This window comes from Notamacropus eugenii, chromosome 1 (genome assembly GCF_028372415.1).
Source record: "Notamacropus eugenii isolate mMacEug1 chromosome 1, mMacEug1.pri_v2, whole genome shotgun sequence".
In the NCBI taxonomy this organism is placed as follows: domain Eukaryota; kingdom Metazoa; phylum Chordata; class Mammalia; order Diprotodontia; family Macropodidae; genus Notamacropus; species Notamacropus eugenii.
Genome location: NC_092872.1, coordinates 129422841 through 129445074, shown reverse-complemented (window position 1 = coordinate 129445074; position 22234 = coordinate 129422841). Strand labels below are relative to the sequence as shown.

General features: G+C 43.6%; 1 protein-coding gene and 1 pseudogene across 1 annotated transcript in view; one reads left to right on the top strand and one right to left on the bottom strand.

The window, feature by feature from the left end:
- Positions 1 to 22234, bottom strand: part of SMAD6 (SMAD family member 6) — a 105346-nt gene that overhangs the window by 39700 nt on the left and 43412 nt on the right. The window lies entirely within an intron of this gene.
- LOC140529085 (large ribosomal subunit protein uL30 pseudogene) lies at positions 18962 to 19456 on the top strand (annotated as a pseudogene).

Sequence of the window (22234 nt, the reverse complement as noted above, 5' to 3'; positions counted from 1 at the left end):
AATGGCCAATCCAAAAGTCCACATCAAATCTACTCTTAACTGAAAACACAAAACAATTTCCCTGATTGGGAAATCTTCATTCTCTAGGGAATCAGATTTGGAGAATCTTGCTTTCCTCACTTCCAAGTGTAACTGAAGCTCCAATGCCAACTAATGAACAGTTTAGGACAATTGGTCTTTGACCAATATCAAGTATGAGACTCTGGCCACATATATCTTGACTTCTGAGCCCAGTCTTCCACTGTTATTCCTATGTAAGTCCCCTGGGTCCAATGCCAGGTCCTTCTTTCCCTCCACAAAGGCACACAAGTACAAATTTGAACTTAGAAGCAGCTATCCAGGGCTGGATAGAGCACCAGCCCTAGAGTCAGGAGGACCTGAGTTCAAATCTAACCTCAGTCATTCAACTAGCTGTGTGACCCTGGGCAAGTCACTTAACCCCAAGGGCCCTTCCTTCCACCCCCAAAAGAATATGAATTCTGGCAAACCCTAAATTAAAATTTAATACTGTTTCAACTGAACAGTATATAAAATTTAACAATATACAAACAAGGAGGAAGCAGGACTTTTATTACTGATGCTCATGAGGCTAACTTGAAATCACACTGCTTTATCAGGAGCAATGATGGTGGGGGGTCATGGGTCATCTATGGCAAGGATTCTTAACCCTGATGTCACCGATTCCTCTTCTGCAGGCAGGCTGCTGAAGCTGCCTATGGATGCCTTCTCTGAAGAATATTTTGAAATGTATAACTTAAAATACGTAGCATTACAAGTGAAATCAATTATCCTGAGATGTAGTTATCAGAATGTTTTTTAAAAAACAAGTTCCTGTTCTCCAGGTTAAATAGCCCTAATGTAGCACGCTGGATTGGGAATTAGGGATATTTAGGTTCAAACACAGAATAAAATACATGTTAGCTGTGGGACCCTGAGAAGGTCATCTAACTTCTGTAAGCCTCATAGTTTATTTATCTGTGAAATGAGGATAGTCATATTTATAAATACCTTAGCCTAACATGATGGTTGTGAGACCCAGGTGAGATGTTGTGTATAAAAAAGAGCTTTGCACCCTTGAAAGTTATTCGCTAGTGATCACTGTTATCATCACAATACACTGTCTTGTAGAACTTTAAAATATTATCTAGCCCAACCCCTGCATTTTATAGAAACTGAGGCCTGGAAAAGAGGAGGCAATTTGCCTAAGGTGACACAGGTAGTAAAATGGGAGAGACAGAATTTGAACTCAGATCTTTGTGCTCCAAGACTAGTGTGCCCTCTGCTACTACTGTAGGCCACCTCTTTCCTGGATATCTTATCCTATATGTCTATGGAGGTACTTGCCTCCATACTATATTTTTCTGGAGGACTTGATATGCCAGACGGTGGTATCAAGTTGAGCTGTCCAAGATCTTGGGCACAGAGCACACCCAAGAGACTTGACTGTGATTAAGTGGTGGTGATTCAAGATCACTGATGGCTGTATCCTGGAGAGTCACTACCTTCTGAGTCAGTATCTGTCCCTCAGGGTGTGTCAAGGTGAAGGGCCATGGGATTCTTGACAGTCATGGGTCACTGAACCCTCACAATTAAAAAATCTTCTTGGTCTGTGGTCTTCCTAGCTGGTTTACCTTGCCTAATAATGTTGTGCTCAAATACACACACACACACACACGCACGCATGCACGCACGCACGCACGCACGCACGCACGCACACACAAGCAAAGGGGCATCTCCCAGGGATGGTATAGGGAAAAGCCAGGCTGGGGTTAAAAATTGCCTGGTTAACCTAAACCACATTCAGGCAGCACCCGATTATCCTCTTTCTGGATTATCCACAATGACAAGGTCACTGCATCTGTGTGATGCAGTGGGGGTGGATTAGGTAGATTCTAATCCCAACTCCAGAGATCTCTAGGGAAAAAGGTTAGCCAGAAGCCTTCCACAGAGTTCCCCAAAGTGATGCCAAAGGCCTGACTGGGGTTTGTTAACTCCAGCCACCAGGGGGCCCCAAAATGGAGCTTCTCTAACACCCAAGTTAGGGAGTGGAGTCAAAATTAGTTCATTCATACATGAAAGTAGTCTGAAACAGTGAAAAATCAGAATTATAGAGCAACAGAAAAGACCTGTTTAATAAAGGGCTCCCAAGTAAAAGCCATGCCCACCTCAGTGAAAACACAGGACTTCCGGTCATTTAGCATATCTTCATAGCAACACTTATAATTAGCAGCAGTCACCAGACAGCTTGGGCACAGGGATAGCCAATGCGGAAATGGGAATGGGTCGGTTATTCCATTAGTCTAAGGCAGGAGTGGAGAACCTGTGGCCTCGAGGCCACATGTGACCCTCTAGGTCCTCAAGTATGGCCATTTGACTGAATCCAAGGTTCCCCATCCCTGGCATGGGGAATTTCAAGATAAGCAAATGTTCTCTGCCAATGCAGATGGGCACATTCTTTGAACTGTCTTGGACACACACTAAGGGTTTAAGTGACTTGCCCCACGTCACACAATCACTATGGGTCAGATGTCAGACGTGAAGTACCCTGAAGTCCATTCTTTGACCGCTATGCCATGTTGCTTCTCAACGTGTAAGAACAGTGGCTAGCTCTTAAATGATGAAAAGCACTTTGCATATTACCAGTTCACATGATTCTTACAGTAATCCTGGAGGCAGATGCGAATACTCCCATTTTACAGATGAGGAAACTGAGGCTGAGAGGTAAATGACTTCTCTTGGGACACACAGCTAGTTAATTATTTGAGGCTGAATTTGACCTTAAGCATTTCCTGGCTCCCAAGTCCAGCCCTCTGGGCACCATGGCTCCACCTAACTGCCCACTAGTGGATAGCGCTTAAAGAGCATAACAAAAAACCAGCTTATTCTCAAAAATTATATAAACATGCTCATTCTTTGAACACTTGGTTTGCTTAGATAAATCTTTTCTTCACAATGAGTGCAAAGGGAAAGCTCAGTCCAGCTTCTGTCTGAATTACCACAAATCCAAATGAGTGGAGCCCAAATTAACAAGCTTTGGCTGTCCTTGCCATCCTTAGGATTAGTGGATAAGGATTTCCCAACTGGTAATCACATTATTTTAAATTCGTTAGCGAAACCTCACTTCATTAACTCTGTTAGCTACCCACAAATTGGATCATTCTCTTGACTGGCTCCATGTAGTATTTTAATTACCACGTCAACCATGTCGATAGCTTTATGCAGTTAAAAAAGAATCCTGCACCCTCCTCCCCGATACAACCACAAACAGGTGTGCCTCAATCCGGACAAAAAAAAGTGAGATGTACAAAAATAGGACCCTACGAAGCAGATGTGATGGGAGGGTGAAAGGAGGTGACCTGGAATGGCATTGACCCCAAATATATGAATTGTTTTTCAAAACACATGAATCGCCTGCCCATTATCATGAACCCCTTCTTCTCCCCTCCCCCAATTAAAAAGCTGAGAGGAACTGGGGCCTCCATCTGCAGGCTGTGTCAACAGAGCAAACAATGGATTGAGGTCAGGTGTCCTTGAGGATATGGAACAAATAACTGGGTTCACATGGCAGACCTTTAACTTTCAAGAATCCCACATGTCCTAACCAGGAGGCATTTAAAGCAAAAGGCCAGAGTCCAACAGTCTTAATTGGTCACGTGGGTGTATGAAGGAGTTTGGTTCTCTCCTGTCGCAAAAAGCCACAGGCTCCAGGTCACTTATGACATGAGTTCCAAAAGCCCAGGGGGTCGCTAAGACTCCCCACCCACATCCCACATTTATTAAAAAAAAAAAAATCTATAAAGAGTACTTTTAGAAATGTTCAAAAGAGGTGATGTTGGGTTGGGCTGTGTTGGGCTGGGTGGCCTACCCCCTCCTGGCTTGAGCCCCTCCCGAGCTAATTCATGACTTAACTGGTGGATGGACAGACTCTCATCTGTGCCAGTCACTGTGGCACCACAATCCTCACCCAAGCAGCTTCAGTTGTCTTCCACCTCCCTTCTGGTCAGGAAAAGTGGGACTTAGGGAAAGGAATGAAGAGAGAAAAAGAGAAGAGGGGGAGGACAAGAGGAAGAGACAAACAGAGAGAGAAAGGGGAGGGAGAAGGGGAGAGACACAGAGATAGAGAGAGAAGGGAGAAAGAGAAAGACCGAACCCACCTGTGGCTGGGAGGGGTACCTCCACAAAAGGTTCTGAGTCAGTCAGGACTATGTGATCTACTCAAAGCTAAACCTTAGACACCATATAATCTGGCCCAAAGTATCAACCTCTCACTACTAACCAACTCTGCGGACCTTGCTCTGCTCCTGGGAGCTTGGTTATGAAGATGCCTGGGTGTTTCCTACCCTTTCTCCCAAGATCGCTGACATATGGATTTGGTACCGCTTATTTCAGGGATCAGTTGGGGCAGAACAGGTTTATGGAGATGGACTTTTGGTGGTAAGGGGTGGAGAGCAGAAGAGAACAACCTACTTGCCCTGAAAACAACAACCCATTTTTACAGATGTGCTTCCTAGACAAGCCAGACTAGTGTATAGTACGGAGGGGAGAGGGAGAACTGAAATGACTGTCAGGAACTTTGGGGTCAGGTCCCAGCTCTGTCCATAGCTTTCTGTGTGACTTCAGGCATATTCCTGAACTGGGCCTCAGTTTCTGCAATGCCTGCCCCAGTGTGAAGATCAGTGATGTAAAAGGATAAGAAAATACATTTGCAAGGGTACAAAGGGCCACAGAAATACAGGGGAGCCTTATCTCTGAGGCTTAGTCAGAAGGGAGATCTGGAGAAATAAAAAATACGGGGAGAAAGTATCTCCCCCTTTTATGGCTCCAGCTCAGGAAGGGTGGGGATTGTGGAGGGGCTGTTCCCAGGCAGTTTCATTCTCTCTCTGAAGCGTACCCAGCCCTCCCTGGTGGAAGAGAGAGGAGCCCAGCTCCTGGGGGCCCGTCTTAGCTGGAGCTAGTAAAGCTGGGATTTTAAAAAGCAGGATGTTTGGCTGGGGCCCCTCTTCTCTCAAATAAACAATCCACAACCTTATTCAAAACAGAGAGGCACCGCTAGGGAAGTACTCGAGTCACTTTATGTCCATATCCCGAGTCCTGATTTATTCTCCTCCCTGGGGGAGTGCCACCGGGCTACAAAGTACCTTGGAAACTGAACGTGGGCCAAGGCATCCGAACACCAGCGTAGGAGAAGGCAGGCCAGAGGCAGGGCCCAGATGGGGACATGACCGCCTTCTGCCCACTGCCCCTGCTGCTCCGTAGAGGGTGAGGGGAGAATCAAGAATGCAAGCCAAGAGGAAGACACAGTCTCTCCCATAGGTTTCAAGATAATCTGGACAGCCTAGCAGGGCCCTCTCATCTGACCGTGCTTACACTCATCAGACCTGACACTGAGGAGAAGCTGGGATGTCAGCTGTGGAAGGGCCCTGGCTTCCCACATTTGTCCTGTGACGATGTCCTACGAGGACAGCGTCTGGCATTTAATACACGCTAACTGATCATCGATTGATTAACTAGGCAATCTCTCTGGCCCAGATGGGATCCATGAGGTATTGTGGTGTATGAGAAAGAACATGGAACCAGAAATCAAGCGGACTCAGGTCTGAATCTAGCATCCATTAGCAGTACATCTGTATGTCTGGTCTTAGAGCCTCACTTTCTTTGTCTGCGAAACGGGAGAATAATTTTCACAAGTTTTTGTAAGAAAGGGATTTGTGAATATTAAAACTCATCACCTAAGTGTGAGCTTTGGGGGGGAAAAGAGGATCTTTTAAGTAGTTGGGAATAGGATCTCACGCCCAGAGAAGAGAAGTTCTCCCTTCCGATCCTTAAGCCTCATAAGACTCAAAGCTGGAAAGGCCCTGGGAGAACACCTTGCCGAACGCATTCATTTGATGGAAGAAGGAAATAAGGCTCAGGGAGAGTTAAGTGGCTTGTCCAACAGCACATAGAAAGTAAATAACCTACCCAGAATTTGAATCCAGGTACTTGGGACTATAGATTCAGAGTTTCTCAGGGTTGGCACAGTGCCTAGCACCGAGTAGGTGCTTAATAAAAATATTTACTGAATGAGTAATGATTTTCTTCTTGATATATACAAGTAACAACTTAAGAAAAACAATATAAAAAAGGAGAAAGCAGGCCGTAAGTGTCTAAGTGCTACCCTAAGATTTTTTTCTTTCCTCACGATATCAGCAGTATTCTTACTCTCATCCTTCTAACCCAATCCTTATGAAACAAAAATTAAAAACAACAAGAAGACTGTCCTTCACCTTCTTTCTAGGGATTCAGGCTTGATGCTTTGTCAGAAATAACACGAGAATCCCCTCCCTCAAAGTCTTTTCTCCTTGAAGTTATTACAACTTTACTCTACACATCTCTTCAGCAGTTCTGAACTTCGTGCACATTTTAGGTAGCACAACATAGTGGCTTCCAAAGCTGGCCTTAGAATCAGGCAGACCTGGGTTCAAGCATTCCCTCTGATATATTCTGGTGGTTTGGGTAGATGAAGCCCTTCACCTCTTAGCTTAGCGCCCTCAGTCAACTCCCAACTGCTTTCCTTCAGCATCACTCCCAAAACTCTGGACTCTCACCGCTGCCAGGCAATCCTACTATCCCTCTTATCAATTCACTACCCCACTCTCCTAAACCTTTTCATCCCTCCTCAAACCCCCTTCCCCTATTCTCTCAGCTGAGAACACTGACTCATATTTTACAGAAAAAAAGATCGAGGCCATTTGATGTGAGTGCCTTCTTCCCCCCTCTTCCTCATCTTCTATCACTTGGTGCTTTCTGGCACTATCTTCTCCTTCACCATCTCACATGAACTGGCCTTATACCTTATCAAGGCTAAGCCCTCTACCTGTTCAATCCATCCCATTTCACCCTGTCTCCTCCAATAGACTGCCCTTCAGGTCATCCTCATATTTTCAATTATTTTCAATCTCTCTGTCTACCGACTTATTCCCTACTGCCTACAAACATGTCCATGTCTCCCCATTTTCAAAATATACTCACTTGTTCTTTCCATTCCCACTATCATCTTCTATCTCTTCTACCCTTTGTAGCCAATAGATGCTTCCACTTTCTCTCCTCTCACTCACTTCTTAACCCTTTAAAATCTGGCTTTCCACTTTATCATCCCACTGAAACTCTGCTCTCCAAAGGTACTAATAATCTCTTAACTGCCAAATCCAGTGGTCTTTTCTTCTCATTCTCTTTGACTTCAAAACAGTCTTTATTTAACACTGTTGATCCCCATCCTCCACGATGCTCTCTTGTCTCTAGATGCACGCCCCCACCCCCCTGCTGGTTCTCCCCCTCCCCATCTGACCACTTCTCAATCTCTTTATCCATATCACACCCTTTAACCGTGGGTGTCCCTCAGAGTTCTGTCCTTGCTTCCAGTCTCATCTCCCTCTGCACTATTTCATTTGATGATGTCAGCAGTTCCCATGGATCTAACTGCCATCTCCAAACTGATGATTCTCAGATCTACCTTTTCTGTACCAGCATCGCATCTCCAACTGCCTTTCAGATATCTCAGACTGTATGTCATCTTAAAAAAACCAACATATTCAAAACAGAACACACCATCTTTTCTCCTAATCCTCTCCAGCCCCCCCCCCACACACACATATACACATACCTTCTCCCCCCAAACCCTGATTTTCCCTATTACTGTAAAGGGCAGCGCCACCCTCCCATCTCTCAGGCTCACATCTTAGGAATGATTCTGGATTCCTTACTATCTCTCACTCCCCTCTATAGCCAATCTGTCAGCAAAGCCTCCCGGTTTCATCTTTGCAACATCTCTCCAATACACCCCCTTCTCTCCTTAAGCCTGGACTACTACAATAACCATCCAGTGAGTCTGCCTGCCTCAGGTCTCTCCCTACTCCAATCCAGTCTCCAGTCAGCAAATAAAGCCTATTTTCTAAAGCACCGGTCCTACAATGTCATTATCCTACTCAATAAATTCCAGTGACTTCCTATGACCTCCAGAAGCAAATACAAGATGCTCTGCTTGGCATTCACAGCCCTTCATAGCCTAGCTCCCTCCTACCTTTCCAGATTTCTTACTCCCCAACACATACTCTTCCACTCAGGGATACAGGCCTCCTGGCTGTTCCAGGAATAAGACACTCCATCTCTCTGCCTGTCCTCCCATGCCTGGAACGCTCTCCTCCCTCCAACACTGGCTTATTAACCTCTCTGGCTTCCTTTAAGTCTCAACTAAAATCCCACCTTCTACAGGAAGTTTTTCCCAACCTTTCTTAATTCTAGTGCCTTCCCTCTACTTATCCTATTTATCCTTTATATAGTTTGCTATGCATATATTTGGCTGCAAGTTGTCTCTCCCATTAGACTGTAAGCACTGTGAGGGCAGAGACTGCCCTCTTGTCCCTTTTGGCATCCCCAATGCCTGATGCATAGTAGACCCTTAATAAACACTTACTGAGGGGCAGCTACGTGGCACAGTGAATACAGCACTGGTCCTGGAGTCAGGAGGACCTGAGTTCAAACCCAGCCTCAGACACTTGATACTTACTAGCTGTGTGACCTTGGGCAAGTCACTTTAACCCCAATTGCCTTGCCTTCCCCCTCCAAAAAACCAAAAACAAAAACACTGATTGACTAAAGAGCCCTAGAACAGTGTGGTTCCCATAGTGGGAGCCCAAGAAATGCTATTACTAAGCAAACACTGCCTAAAAGCCTCCTTCCTGGGTTTCTTTGGAGCCTACAGAAATTTATCACTAAGAACAGTGGTTTGCAAATTCTTTCTGGGCTTTATTCCATGCCCCTGGGAACCTAAACATGGGTGTGGTATTGGAGCAAAGCCTATACAGTTGGAAAGAGGGGGCACGCAGCACGAGAAGGAAAGACTGCTGGCTTGAAGACCAGGCAGACATGGGTGTGAATCTGGCCTTGGATGCTTATCAGCTGGGTGACCAAAGCCAAGTCATTTCACCTTAACTCCCTCTTTTTTATAATCAGTCAAATGAGGCTAAGAAGACCTAAAGTGATCATCTCATGGGTTGCAGTGAGGATCAAATGCGGAAATCATGTACGTAAAGCTCGCGAGAAACCTACCATGCCATATGCATGCTTATAAGATTAAGATTTTGCCAAGACTTCTGTTCTAGAACCCCAAGGGAGACAATCTCCCATGATCTACAGGAACACTGTTCTAGGGTACTATTAATTCCAGAACCAAGTTATCAGTTTAGAAAAAGTAAACCCACAAACCCTTCAATGACCAAGTATTTACTGAATGTCTGCCATGTACAAGGCACTGAATTAGGTCCTGCAGGAGGTTAAATTATGTAATCAGACATTTTCAAATAGAAGTATTCTTGGGAAATATGTCATTCAACTTTCTTGAATGTACAAATGTGAGAAATAAGGTAGAGAATCTTAGGCAATTTGTGTTCCTGAAAAAGATAAAAAGTCAGCTAATTGATATTAACCCATGCTATCAAGGAACTGATAATTTACTTCGGGAAACCAGACCATAATGCAAATTAGAGTGTTTAAATCACTCATGGAGTCTTTATCATAAGGGAATTCAGAGGAGGGAGAGACCACTTCTGCTGCCACAATAAGGGGGAAGGGCAGTTGGTCTGTGGAAGGGGAAGGCACTAGCTCTTGCCAACAGCCCTGACTAAAGGGCACCAGCTTCACTCCCCCATTAGGCCAGCAGACAAAAACAGGGAGAGAAGAATTCTAAACTAGCCCACTAGTCGCTATAGTTACAGAGCTAATTATCCTTGAGGGAGGGAGCTCACAAACATGTACACAGGCCAAATGGGAACTCTTCTCGGTGGAGGACTGCAGCTTTGGTGGTCTGCTGTCCTTTGGGGATTTTCCACTGTATCTCAGTGGTTCCTCTTGTTCTGGATGTCCCCCATGAGTAAGTCTTGGATATCACACTGGGCCTGAGGTCTTCTTAAGCATAGATAAAACCAAAGGGTTTGTCAACCACAGATCTATGCCACAAGGTCCTCCAAATCTGGGTCCTCAATAGCAAAAGGTAGGCTATTCACTAATTTCCTGGGTATTAATGCGTCAGAGATTGAAGTTTCCTTGGAACATCCAGTTGGAGTGATCAGGAAAAGCTTTGCTGTAAAGGATCTTGAAAGGTAGAGATATGACAAAAAGTAGGGAAAGAAACAGGTCGATCAAAGGTGTCAGGACCAGAAAGCTCAAGTCATGTTTAAGAAGCATTAATAGGGAAAAGGATATAAGTATCTTCTGTGCACGAGGAGGTTCTATGTTTCAAACCCCTGGAAAGTTGAGGGAAGGAAATCCCAAGCCCTCAGAAGGGATGCATTGGAAATTCAACTATGTTCTACTGCCCAACTGGTTGTAGGGTCATAGGATTTGTAGATGAATGAGATCTTAGCTTATTATAAGATCTTATTATTTCTATTATAAGAGACTGAGAGATGGAGACAGAGGGAGAAAGAGATATAAAGCAAGAGACTGAAAGGGCGACAGAGACATCAGAGTACTCAGTGGCATACTGTATTTTCCATTTCTATAGGGCCAAAAGCAACATATGTTTACATGGCCTCATCCTAGAGCCAAAGAGAAAAGAAAGAAAAGAAACCCCACACGTCCAATGTGGAAATCCAGTGCATTTCAAAAGCAAAAGACCTGGGAGCAAAGCATTTTAAAGGCTCTGCATGCTGAAAAGGAGCCAGACAGCACTAAGAAACAAGTAATGAACACACACTGGCATTCCACGATGCCAAGTCCAACCTTGCCAGGCCCCTACAACACAGCCTGCATATGCCTTCAAGGGAAAAATTCATTTTCAGAGCCAGCTGTTTCTGATTGTGTAGTTTTTCACAGCTGGCTTAACTAATTTTGGGGGGGAAGGGGGAAGGGTGTTAGGGGATAAGTGGAGGGGGAGAGCATTAGCTTTAAAATAATATTCTTTCTGCCTGAAGCCCCACCAACAGTAGGAGAAGGAGAGGCAGGTTTAGGGAATTAAATTCTCCAATATTGAATGTCCTAGAACCCTAAGGATGAAAAGCATGGTGGCCACTTGGGAGGGAACTAAGAGGATGTAAGATCCATCACCTGCTCAACAATGTACTTGACTGCACTTTGGAAGAGGGTGCTACAAACCTGTATGAAACAAGAAAGGTAAGGAAGAGGATTCCACATTTTTTTGTTAGCTATGCCAGTGAAAGTGGCAAGATGATTTGGGCACACAGATTTAATGTAATGAAGGCTAAGGAAATCACATATTCCAAAAGCCAAGAGTCTCCAGACAAGATTTAATAAAAAAGACTATGGTAGGTCAGACAAGTGGCTCATCTAGCTCAATTATCTCTAGCCTCTTCCCTGGTGATTCAGAGCAGGAAAAGAACGATTGAGAGTGTGCCTGACCTATTGGGCAACACTGACACCTCCCCTTCTCCAAAAAAGCTCCTTTGTGACCAGTCCTTTTGGATGGCCACCATCTTTCCTCATGTAGTTAAAACCAGTATTGGTAGAAAACCAACACTGACTCATTCAGTCTTCCCACAATCTGACAAGTCAACCAAGAAGCACCTACTCAGAGGAGGGGGGTACTGTGCTCACCGACAAATTACATTTATTTAGTACCATATGTGTACCAGGTACCGTGCTAGAAAGACAACAGCGAAAGAGCTCATGTTCTACCCAAGGGGACAACATATCCATTAAGTACATAATTCACTAGAAATTTCCCATTGACCTAGAAGAGACAAAGTTTATCTGGCAAGAAGAGTATGTTGGGGACCCCCCCCCTTAAGTGCGCTGTAACTCAGGAAAAAGAAGATTAGTGGAGGCTATGGTAGGAGGGAGGTGAGCCTTGAACTGGTCTGAACCAGATCAATCTTCACATTCTACAGGAATTTCTTAACCTTCCAACCAAGAACAGGGCACCACTGGGGACTCAGAGTAGCAGTGGGGCTCCTGGGAAAATGAACACCCTCAGGGTCTTTCACTCTGGATGCCTTTTGAACCTTGTATTATCTCCTTCTATGAGGAACCTTGTAGACCAAGGAAAAGCAGGAAGCCAGACCCAGAATAGTACTCCCCAGGAAACCTCCTCTGAAATCTAGCAATCCACATTATGCTGTCTCAGAACACCCCAAAGTCTCTGAAGTCTACTAGTTAGGAATATCATCTGACCCAAGATCATTTTGATTCTAGTACACGAAATTCAAGGTACAACCAAGCATATCTTGTAATGGTAAGGTTGGGAGGTGTGGGGGTCGTCTGTGTTTATTTTGGTGACCTCTACTGTATCCTGGGTAATTGTGATTGCTTACTCCTACAGTTGAGGCTCTGGTACAACGAGCATTTATTAAGAGCCTACTGTTTGCCCAAGGTGACGATAAAACCCAAGAAACAAGGGGAAAACAGAGATTATAAAGTAATTGGGCTTCCCTGGAAGAGGCAGGTACAATGGCCTTCCCCAAGGAATGTTCCACACAGAGGGAAGTAGAGGAGCTAGGACTCACAGGGTCTGGGACAATGGGCTTTGATTAGGTAGAGAAGACAGCATTCATGAGAATCAAAAGAGATTCAGGGGACAATGAGAGAGGGCCAACCAGTTTGTCTCCCAAGTCCAAAACCTCCCCATCAGCAAGGAATTCTTCTCTAATAACTCAAGGCCAAACTCCTCTCTCCTTGTCCGAAGGATTGTCGATTAATATCTATACTCACCCCAAGCCTATTCATCACGTATTTCCACTCCTTTAGAAATCATCCCCATAAAGACACTAGGATGGTTCTGTCCCCTCCAAATTTCTCTGGCCTACTGGGCTTATACTGCTTATCTGGCATTTAGCTTAGACCACCTATATCCCAATTATAGGGGCAGGTGGCTTGGTTCCCCAACTATAATGTCATATAGTAAACCAATGGTGTCAAACTCAAAAAGAAGTGGGGAAAGGGGAGGACTAAACAAGTTTATACCTAACCCTGCAAGCCTAAACTGACTTAGAAAACCACATATTAACATTATCTATGTTCTATAGTATTTTTATTTGTTTTGTTAAATATTTCCAAATTACACTTCAATCTGTTTCTGGAGTAAGGTAACAAGATCAGGTTCAAATCTGGTCAGCTTAGCACAATGATCCAAACATAACAGCTAGATAGATGCTCAAGCACTTATTCAATGAATATATATGAAAGTTATACTCAATGTGCAGAAAATCTCAATAAGCATTAGTATGGCCTCAAAGTAAAATGGGCTGGTCTCTGGAGGTAGTAAGCTCTGTCACTGGAGGTCTTCAAGCAGAGGCTGGGTGGAAATTTTCAGAGGTGCTCCAGAAAGGTCCCTTTCTGCTCTAAAATTCCATTACTACTATCATTCTCTCCCATCCTAAGGTGTGTGTTTTGGGGCTTTTTTAAAAAATTAGTTTTAGCGGAGAAAGGGGCAAATTTAGAAATTAGCTGTTTCAGATGCACAGAGAAACAGGCCAGACTTAAAAAGCTACAGATTGAACCTCCTATTTACCTAAAAAAAAAAAGCAAACAGTCCATGGTAGAAATCTGCAGTTTTGCCTAGGGTTTTTTCTTATCTGCAGGGTATATAAATTAACTCTTTTAGTTCATAAAGGACAGTACTGCCTAGATCCAGTAATGCTGAAGAATTGGGGCTGGGGATGGGAGGAAGAAGAGGGATGTGCTTAGATTGGGGGAGGGGCAGGCAGGCAGCTTGGGAGTGAGAGTGTGAAGACCTCAGTTCGGAACCAAATAAAAACTCCAAACCTAAAAATAAAGCCAGGCCTTAGCCAAGGGAATCCACCCCAGTAGAAAAAAAAAAACACTAAGTCTCCTTCCATTTGAAAAATCTGCTCTTCTTTGTCAACTTCGGCAGCCCCACATGGCAGAGGCTTAAGGAGCGACATGCATGGACAGTGTATGAAAAATTCCAAGTGTCAGGGGGCCTTTGAAGTCAAGCCCTTCCTTCAAAGAGAGGATATGCCAATGGCCCAGGACGACTCAGCACAAACCAATTCAGTATGCCGAGGGCACAGCTAATTTATGAAGCAGAGTTCTATAACGGGAACAATTTCAAATGGCCAGCCCTTTTCACACACAGCTGAATCTAATTCTTGAGGCTTCAGATTTATGGCACAGCGATGAGTCCAAGCCTACAGAAGATTTTTTACCATCCACAACAATTACCTGATGTAGGTCAGGTGAGGGGAAGGAGGAAAGAGATGAGAGTGGAAGATTGCCACAGAGTGTGGAGAAAAGAAACACACACACACACACATACACACACACACACACACACACACACACACGCATGCACGCACATACGCAAAACACAGGAGAATGACCTTAAAAAAGATACTTAGTCCACACTTCTGCAGAAAACATCCCTTCTGTGAAATGTTCAGGGGCAGGGCACTGCAAATAATTGACTTTCAGGGAAGAGTATCCTAATAGTTCCCACAAAGGAATTCTCGTCTTTAGGGAGTGGGAGTTTCCATGCATTCAGGTTGCCAAGGTGGATAATTCACTTAGAAAAGGTCACCAGAGAATTACAAAGCCTTCTGGGGGTGAGCAGGGGTGGACTGAGAGACTGAGCAAGCGTTGCAGGAACAGGAGCTTCACCTTGAAGCTTCCTCATCAGAAAAATGAAAAGAAAAAAAGGTTAGATCCAGATCTTTTCCAAAGCTAACATTTTATGTCTCATGGGTTGCTCAGCGGGATCATGGAAGCATAGATTTTTAGCCCTGGAAGGGGTCCTCAGACATTATCAAGTCCTGACTCTTCATTTTACAGATGAGGAAACTGAGTCACTGAAAGAATTAAATGACTTGGCCTCGTGTGGCTCTCTAGGTCCTCAAGTGCAGCCCTTTGACTGAATCCAAACTTCACAGAACAAATCCCCTTAATAAAAGGATTTGTTCTGTAAAACTTGGACTCGGTCAAAAGGCCATCCCCAAGGACCTGGAAGGCCACATGTGGTCTTGAGGCTGTAGGTTTCCCACCCCTGCTCTAGGTCATACAGTGTTGGAGGTAGAATGTGAACCTGTCTTCCTGACTACATCACGCAGTCTCATGACCCACTTGATGAAATTATTGGAAGAGAAAAGTAACTAGGATAATGAGGCGTGAAGGTTTGAGTTGAAGGAAGGTTCAGCTGATCACAGGTCTCTGATTCAACCACCATTACATCCATTACTATGAGAGAATGGTGGGCCCTCCTCCACTCTTCACACTATTGGTTGAGATATCCTTGGGAATCATAGAAAAAAGAAGATTGATTACCCAAAGTAGGACCCTAACTAGAATATTCTCTGATAGACACAGTCTGAAATTCAACCAGGAAACTATTGTGGATGCCAGAATCTTGGACCTGACATTCCACAAGATTTAACATCGATGGAACGCCCACTCCGTTTACAGACATTTCTACACTAGATTTTTGTAGATTTGTTTTTTTGGAGAGAGAGAGGCATCAAAGAAATGCATGATTCCCAACCTGAAGGAGTTCACAGTCTTTCCAGGGAGAGTCTGTATTTGTAAGAAGTATATTCTAACGAGAACAAACATTTACTAAGGTGAGTTCCCCACAAGCTGGAGTTCAGCTGAATCCTATTTTCTCAGAGACGTCATTTCAGAGTGTCTTCTCTTTATTTCAGATAGATGTTAAATTCATATGTGTATATGTGTATATATATATACATATATATACACATATATATGTATATATACACACACACATAGATAGATAGATAGATAGATAGATAGATAGATAGATAGATAGATAGATAGATAGATAGATAGCCTTTTCAGATCTCATCTACTTTATTCTTGGGTCTGTTAAAGTAACTAAGTATAATGACCACATTGAGGCTTAATTGTTGTTGAGTCTTTTTCCCACTCGTGTCCAACTCTCTGCTGACCCCATCTGGGGTTTTCTTGGCAAAGTTACTAGAGTGATTTGTCTTTACTTCTCCAGGTAATTTTCCAGATGAGGAAACTGAGGCAAATGGGGTTAATTGACTTGCCTAGGGTCACACAGCTAGGAAGTGCCTGAGGTCAGATTTGAACTCAGGAAGATGAGTCTTCCTGACTTCAGACCCAGCACTCTATCCGCTGGGCCACTTAGGCCTCTCTAAAACGAGGAATCATTTTGTAACTCAAAAATCACCTTTCATCAGTTTAAGGTTTACCAAGTTTGAGTGTTAATAGGGTTATCCAAATCACTAATTCGACGGATACACAGTTAAAGTGAGGTCAACATGTAACCAGGGTGAGTAGGTTTATTCAAGGGAAGTTTGCTGGTGACTTGAGTGAAAGAAGGGGTTGGGAGGACAGAGAAATGGAAAGAAGTATCTTCAGTGGAAAGGAGGGTGGAGCTCAAATTCAGCCTATAGAGGACTAGGGCCATTTTGATGGTTTTCCCACATAACTTGGCCTGTGAAATTGCAATATTCTGGCTGGCTAGTAGGAGAGGGTGCAAGAGACTATCCCAAAGCCTTTTCAGTTTTTTGTTTGTTTGCTTATGGCAGGGGCGGAAGGGGTAAATTAAGCTGTTTCCAGAAAAGAAAAAGAAATAGGAGGGGAGGGAAAGAAGCCAATGAAGGCCCTCACTAATCTCTCCACTCAGCACCAGTAAAACCCAAGAGCTAGTAGAGTTAGCTTTTTTTTAATTGTTATTTTTAAAATACGAATTATTTCCAGCCGGAAGGCAGGAGGATGCAGACCATTGGACCCGGCCGGCCCGGCACCCAGCCAGTCTCGTAAATGTCTGGCAGCTGGCAGGCAAGTCAGCCCACTGCTATTGAAATGAGCTCGTTACCACTAATTTCACTGGCTTCCCAACTGATTTATAAAGTGTTTTCCAGCATCTCTAAAGATGCTTCCTGTATCACCACAAAATCCTAGCTAGAGTCACCAGGAACCAACAGTGAGCCAACTTTTGTAGCAGCCTCAGTTTCCCCAACAGATGGAAGGGAGAGAGAGGGATTAAGAATATTCTCCTTTATTTCAAATCAACCAATATGTGAGAAACAATTAACCTTGTGGAGAAAAGAAATGAAGAGGAGATCATTTCTGCCATTGGAGTGTTAATAATCTCCTGAAGGAATAAGACATACGTACGAAAACTGACAAAGCAAAAGAATCTCAGAGGTAAAGGGACCTCAGAAGTCATATAGTTCCCCCAAACCCTACCTAAATCAAGAATCCAAGCAAAAACCTCCTTGGCATCCAGCTTATGTTTCATAACCACCATCTATGGGGAACTCACTACCTACAAAAGCAAACCATTCCACTTTGCTCCTAATCTAAGCATTATCCCTCACCTGGGATATTTCAATAGCCTCCCTACCTCAAAGCCTGCCTGGTTTCAATCTGTTTTCCACAAAGAACTGCCAAAATGATTTTCCTCAAGGGTAGTTCTAACCATTTGCTGCTGCTGTTTAGTTGCGTCTGACTCTTCATAACCCCATTTGGGGTTTTCCTGGCAAAGATACTGGAGTGGTTTGCCATTTCCTTCTCCAGCTCATTTTGACAGATAAGGAAACTGAGGCAAACAGGGTGAAGTGACCCACCCAGCTAGTTTAAGTATCTGAGGGGAGATCTGAACTCAGGAAGAAGAGTCCTCCATCCACTGTGCCACCTAACATTTTCATTGGCTCTCTCTAATACCTAGCTTGCCCTTCCTCCTAGAATCCCTAGCTCCTAGATGAAGCTCAAAGGCCACCTTTTATTTACATGATCTCCTCCTAACGCTGATCCCTCATTGGCTTCTATCGTCTCAACCCCCAAATCATCTCATCTCTACTTCATATATACCTAATGGAACATATGTTGTCTGGCCTGATAAAATATAAGCCTCGTGAAGGCAGGATCCTTTCACTTTTGTCTTCTATCACCATCTAGCAGAGTGCCTGAGTGGCTTTTAATAAATGCTGATTATTAGTGAGTGAGTTTTTCATTGTACTTAGTCAAAATTTCACACATTTAATCAACAGCTTTTGACTCTCTACGCCAGGGATTGTGCTGACTACGAGGGAAAGCCTAGGCTCTCCAAAGTTCTAAAACTTTCTGGTCTTAGAACCCTTTTACCTTCTTAAAATTATGGCGCCTACTCCCAAGAGTTTTTGTTTGTGGGTTATATCTATCTGTATTGACTGTATTGGAAATTAAAATGTTGTCGTATTATGATGAAACTATTTTCATCTCACAGACCCTCTGAAAGGGCCTTGGGGGACGGAAGCCCTAGGTCCCCAGCACCACATTTGGAGAACTGGTCAACTAGCTAATTCATTTCTAAGGCTCCTTAAAGATCTAATTCTCATGTTTCCCAAATGGGCTTCCTGCTTCCGGTCTCTTCCTGCACAGCACTAGCTTCCTAAATAAATCACTACTTTCATCATACCATTCCCCTGTTCCTAGACCTTCAAGGGGTATTCCTTCCCATGTCACATTAAAGTGTCTCTGCTTGTTTTCAACAGCACGTGGCTCCATCTCACCTCCCCAATTAATATATCTCCCTAATCACCTGCCCCCAACCTCTGCTCCCAACGAGGTAACTGTTTAATGAATAAGCGGCACAATAATGTGGTCCAGAGGCAAGAATGACCAATTCTGTGGAAGAAGACCTGGATTCAAATTCTGGATTTCCTTTTAACTTCTCTCTGGACCTGATTTTCCTCGTCTGAAAAATGAGGTTAAGAAGCAACCTGACCTTGAACATCCCTCCCAACTCTAAATCTATAAACCTCTCAAGTCCAGCTCACAAATGCCTGAACTTACGGTGTTTTCCCCACAAACGCATTTCTCCTCTACGTTTCTGTGCCTACTTCAGGTCCCATTTCCACCTTGAAAACTCCCAGATCATCCTAGCACCCATTAACCTGCCCTCCTAAGAAATCCTAGAGCACTTAATCATCTACAACCTTTTTTCCAACTGGAATCATGGTGGTTGTGGAAGAAAATAAGATACCATATGGTAGTTCCAGAATCCCTTCTGAAAAAGCAAAAAGTTTTTGCCATACTAAAGGCCAAGTGTCTAAAGAAGGTGGTTATAAAAAGGCTTTCTTAAGATCCGGAGAAAGGTTATCTATGAAAAAGCCTACCATATATAAACCGATGTACAGAAGTAAAATTTGATGGGCTAGAAAATCATGAAAATCTAGCAACTAGTACCTACCTGCTGAACTCAAATTAGCTTTCCTGATCCAAATTAGAGGCTTCTTTGTTCTCACTGAATGGTCGACACTTGTTAACCTCAACAAGACTTCAATTAACATGTGGAGGGCTGTAGACCCATATATTGCATGGGGTTTCCCAAAGCTAAAGTCTGTGAGTGACTTGATTTACAAACACGGTCATGGCAAGAACAAGAAAACAGAGAATTTCACTGACTGATAATGCCTTTATTGAAAAATCTCTTGGTAAATATGCAATTATCCACATGGAAGATCTGATCCAGGAGAGCTAGTCTACTGACAAGTACTTTAAAAGTTGCCAATAACTTCCTGTGAATTGAACTCATGGGATTGAATGGGGAAAAGAAAGAAAGGAAGGAAAGGAGGAGGAAAGAAAGAGAGAAAGAGAAAGGAAGGAAGAAAAAGAAAGCCTACACATTTTGGGCAAGGTGGAGATGCTTGATAAAAGGGAAAACCAGATCAAGTGGCTTACTAGAAGAATAAACCAAAGTTCTCTACCATGAATATTCTTCTAATAGTCTGTTAATAAAATACCTGTGATTAAAAATTATCATCTATTCCACATAATTCAAAACTGATCCCAAATCACTTTCGATTGTTTTCTAGTTCAGCCCATATCTTGTCATGTTTTCCCAATCAAAGTAAGGGCCCTTCTAGCTCTGAGGCTATGATCCTCTATAACTGAGATGACTCTCATTTCTTTACGGTGCCTAGCCCACCAACAGGAATATAGTACATGCTTACAGAATCAAAGGACTTAGCTCTCAAAGGACTGTACAAGATCATAGGATATTTACCATGGATTTAAAATCAAAAGAAACCTGAGAGGTTACCAAGTTCAACTCCCATTTTAAGACATAACTGACCTGCAAAGTCCCATACATGAGCAGTATCAGAGCTTCCCTGGTTCCTTAACTTCAAACTCAATCCCACTGTACTTTTTGTTGCCTGACAGTTTTCCCAAGGAATTGACACCCAGAGTGTTGGTACAGGAATGAACCAATCCCAGGTCTGGCAAGCATCAGCAGGTGAGATTTCAGATACAAAGTATGCAATTCAAATAGCAGTAATGGTGCTTAAAGAATCAGCAGACATCAAGATGAATGAAAAACTAGCAGTGGAATCTCAGGGATATTTCCTGTTCTCTACCTCTCCCTTCTACTATCCCTTGATTTTAAGGGACCATGAGAGAATACTGTTTTTGTTCTGAGTAGGTAAATCACAGAATGACTGAAAGCTAAGATCATTAGTAGGAGATTTAGATTGTCTAGGCCCCAAATTTGAGAGCTGGAAGGAACCTCAATGAGTATCTAGTCCCAAGTCATACCTGAAAGGCATACCCATTCCCTACAGGAAGGTCAAGTTTCTGGTTGAAGACTTTCAATGACGCAGAACCCACTCCCTCCTGGGCAGTCCATTCCACCACAGTCTAATCCTCACATTTTATAGAAGAAGAGACAGAGGTTCAAAGATTGGAAAGGAAAGGACTTATTCAAAGGCATATGGCTAGTTGGGGAGCAGGGATGGGACCAGAATCAAGGATTCCTGACTTCCAAGCCAAGTACTCTTTGATCCAGTGTTTCCCACAGGTAATCCAACATCAGCAGGCCAGGGGATTTTGGTGCCAGGCTCTGAATATGGACCCACAGCATACGCCTGTCATCTGAATACTAGCCTGGCTCTGTTTGGCAAGATTCATCCCTCAGCCATAACAACTCTCAAAGCTAGGCTACCAAGTCACTGCAAGGTTGAAACCTTTGTTGATGGCAGAAGCATCCATGCTGATGAAACCACTGAAGCTTTAGGGACTGAAATATTACAAAACATTGCTAACTTAAGGGATGATATCTAAAAAGTAAAGGAAATCCACACTGTGAAGATTCTCAGATGGGATATACTGTATCCCTTCCACACCTAACTACCATTCCCATGACACGAGAAGAGCTAGGTAGCAGGAGGTGGTAGACCACTGGGTAGCAGGAGAATTTGAGAATGCTAATATGGATCATTTCTGTAGCAGATGTTTTTACTACCTACTATGTGCAACCCATTGCACTAAGTTCTGAAGCAGATATACTACGATAAATAAAACATAATCCCTACCCTTTAGGGGAGTTCATGGGAAACAAAAGGTATGACATTTGAATGGAAATCACCGGAGAGGAGGATGTGGGCTGAACTGGGAAAAAGATGACTCAAAAAAAGGAGGTGGACAATCCACAGAGGAGCTGGTCCAGGCTGTTTTGCATTACAATGGGGTAAACCAGAAAAAAACCTGCCAGCTCAGTGGGTAAAGCACACAATCTATTCAGAAGGTCTCTTTCTTTTCCTCAAGGATTTTTTTCCCCTTTGTTTTTTAAGAGCAATCCCAAACCTTAAAAAAAAACACACACACAACACTATTATTACCTCCCTTCCTTTTCTCCATCCCCAACCACATACTGTGGTTTACAGGGGGAAAAAAATCCAAGTGTTTCCTGCCTTTAATTAATGAGAACAATGATGATAAATACCTTCTCTGAATATTGAGAAGGAAAGCTATTTCCAGAAGAAAAGTCTGACTTTCCAAATCTGGACCCAAAAGACTCATCTATTCCTTTCTGCTTCCTCTCCACCCCGCCCCCTTCCACCACCACCAAACTGCACCATGCAGCCCAAAATCCATTTCAACTGGAACCCAAATTAGGGATGTTTTTGCTAACTTCCTTGTTTGTGCCTGAGCAGAGTTCTGGGAAACAGGACTGTAAGTTAACCGCTAGATGCAATTTGGCTTTGAGGCCCCTAGGTTTGCCATAGTGGCTGTTTTCCATCTACACCATCCCAGAGCTGGCACACAGCTACTTCCTGACTTGTTTCGTGTGTGTGTGTGTGTGTGTGTGTGTGTGTGTGTGTGTGTGTGTGTGTGTGTGTGTGTGTGTGTTTCCTCAAGTCATTATAATAATGTTTATCTGTGGCCTAGATGGGCCCAGTCTCAGGGGAACATCCATCAGGTGCCAGTTCTTAGTGGGTACAGAAAGACAGCAAAAAGAAAGGGCAAGGAAGAGAGAACT